Here is a 3370-nt window from a genome sequence, read left to right on the forward strand (position 1 = left end):
TCATTTGCGAATTGAGTTGTTGTTGTCAGGCCAGGTAGTAACTCCAATAGGCAGTAAAACTGATTCAATTCATTTCATTAGGTATGCTATTGTTATATACAAAAGGGTGTGACTGCTCAGTTCATCTCCTGATGACTGTTCACATTCCTAATTTAACTATTTACATAAATTCACCCAATCGTGAGGATTAGGTGTCAACATTCCCCCACTTAATCTGAAGGGATGTTGGTGAGTCCAAGCATCGTTCTGAATCTTTCAAGCTTTTCTCTTCCAAGCGCTTTGGTGAAGATGTCTGCAATTTTCTCATTTGTGGAACAATGACGGAGATGGATTGTTTTGGCCTCAACATGATGTCGGATCAGATGATATTTAGTATTGATGTGCTTTGTTCGATCATGGAACTTTGGGTTCTTGGCCAACTTTATTGCAGAGATGTTGTCAATCATGAGTGGATTTGATTGTACTTGTTTTACCTGCAAATCTTCAAGAATTTTCCTGAGCCACACAATTTCTTTTGTTGCTTCAGCTGCTGCCACGTATTCTACTTCTGTTGTGGAATCTGCTGGAACTGATTGTTTGCGTGATCTCCAGGAGACAGCTCCTGATCCAAGACTCATAGCATATCCCGAAGTAGATACCCCAGTTTCTTTGTCTCCATCGAAGTCTGAATCAGAGTATCCGATCAAACTGAAGTCATCCACCTGTGTGTACTTGATTCCAAAGTCTTGAGTTCCCTTCAAGTACTTTAGAACTCTTTTTGCAGTAGACCAATGGCCCTCACAAGGCTTTTACATAAACCTGGAGAGGATTCCAACAACAAATGAAATGTCTGGTCTGGTAGTAGTAAGGTAGTTGAGACTTCCTACAAGTTGTCTATACTTTGTTGCATCCTCAAATTCCTTTCCTTCAATAGATGTGAGCTTTAAGTTTTGTTCCATTGGAGTAGTAAGAGGATTGCACTCTGTCATGCCAAATCTGTTTAAAAAATCTCCAATGTATTTCTTTTGAGAAAGAAATATGGAATTTGGATGTTGGGTTACTTCAATGCCAAGATAGTAATGAACATAGCCCAAATCAGTCATTTCAAAACTTTTCCCCAATTCCTTCTTTATGGATGCAATGTAGCTTTCATTGTTCCCTGTCATTAAAAGATCATCTACATATACCATAAGATATACAACTGCTTTGCCAACTTTCTTGACAAATAAAGTTGCATCATCAAGATCAAAATGATTGAAGTTGGGTTTCAAAAGATGCTTATTAGTTTTTCATACCAGGCTCGCGGTGCTTGTTTGAGGCCATACAAGGACTTCACAAGTTTGCATACTTTATATTCATGTCCTTTCACAGCAAATCCTTCAGGCTGGGACATAAAAACATTCTCTTTTAGATCTCCATTCAAGAAGGCAGTTTTTACATCCATTTGATGGACTTTCCAACCGTTCTGAGCTGCTAGTGCAAAGATTGTTCGGATGGTGGCCCATTTTGCTGTGGGGGAAAAAGTTTCCTCATAATCGACCCCTTCCTTCTGTGCAAAACCTTTTACCACAAGCCTAGCTTTGTGCTTGTCAAGTGAGCCATTAGATTTGTACTTGTTCTTGTAGACCCACTTGCAACCAATTGGTTTGGTTCTAAATGGAGGATCAAATAGCTTCCAAGTGCCGTTCTTTATGAGGGCATCATACTCCTTTTGCATCGCTTCTTTCCATTCATCATGAGAAGCAGCTTCTTTAAAGGAAGTTGGTTCAAAATCTGTAGACAATTTAAATTCACAATCATAAGAAACATCCATATCAACAGGTACATTAGAGTCTTCTACGTCACCTCCATTTTGCCGGTTTGAATTTCTGGTTCTTGTTTTTCCAATTTCATCAGGATGAACACTTTCAAGTGTCTTTGTCAGCCACTTTGGGGGACCTTTCTGAGATGGTCCAGGATGTTCTGTTGATTGAGTTGGGACTGAATCAAGATTGAGTCTCCCAATTCTATCAATTACATCACTTAAAGCATCATCCTTTGTTGGAGTTTCATTCGGGGGAGAGTGTTCTTCAGAAGAAGATTCCACATGTTGATCTAGAATAGGAATCCCCCCTTCAAGATGTGGAATCTGATTATCAAATTCTTGAAATTATTTTGTTTTTGCGAATCTATCCAAGTGATCAAGTTGTCGCTCAAAAACATTGTCAGATTTGGATGATTCAAGAAAAATTACATCTCTAGATACAACAAACTTTTTATTTACTTCATCATAGAGGCGGTATGCTTTGGAGGTGTTTGAATACCCCAGGAAGATACACTTACAACTTCTAGCACCAAGTTTGTTTCTATGTACCTTTGGTATCAAAGCATAACAGGTGGAACTAAAGACCTTGAGATGTTTTACCGAAGGAACACGTCCATACCACAATTCATAAGGAGTCTTGTTTCTTATAGCATTAGATGGACATCTGTTCTTTATATATGCAACACATAGAATAGCATCAGCCCAAAACATTATCTTTACATTTTTGAAGAAAAGCATGGATCATACCATATTCAAGATTGTTCTATTCATTCTTTCAGCTACACCATTCTGTTGGGGATTATAAGGCACAGTAGTTTGATGTTTGATCCCATGTTGGCGAAGATAGTTTTCAAATTCATTTGATGTATATTCTTTTCCATTATCAGTGCAAAGAGACCCAATATGAGATTGTGCATCATTTTCAATCCATTTATGAAAATTATTGAATATTTGGAAAGCATTAGATTTGTTCTTCAATAAATAAACCCAGCACATTCTGGTGTAGTCATCAATAAACGTCATGATATATTTATTTCCATTTGCAGAAGGAACAGGCATTGGACCACATAAATATGAATGAATGAGTTCAAGTTTCCTATGTGCTCTTGAATGTGAATCATGAAAAGACTGTTTGCTATGCTTTCCTAGAATGCAAGCATCAAATTGCTTAAGTTTCCTAGGAAGTGTAGGCAAAGCAGCAACACCATTTTTCTTAAATAAGCGGAGACTATCATAGTTTAAATGTCCAAATCTAGCATGCCATAATAAACTTGATGGAAGTGTACCTTCTTCATGATGAGAAATATATGAGAAATGTTGTGCATAAGCAGAGGTTCCTTGCAATTTGAGAAGCCTTTCTTCTCCTATTCCCATCATGACAAGTGAGTGGTCGGATGCTTTTCTTACCTCAAGCTTGCCATCAAACATATGAATGGAGTTACCTTGATGGCGGATGTGGACCAAGGACATCAAGTTTCTCTTGAGCTGTGGGAGATATAGAACATGATCCAGAAGAAATTCTGGAAGACCAAGCAGTTTAAGCTTGATTGTGCCAAACCCTGATGGCTTGATTTTTGATTGATCTGC

Source organism: Pinus tabuliformis, chromosome J (assembly GCF_031772625.1).
Source record: "Pinus tabuliformis cultivar Carrire ecotype Pingquan chromosome J, CPIR1, whole genome shotgun sequence".
Lineage (NCBI taxonomy): Eukaryota > Viridiplantae > Streptophyta > Pinopsida > Pinales > Pinaceae > Pinus > Pinus tabuliformis.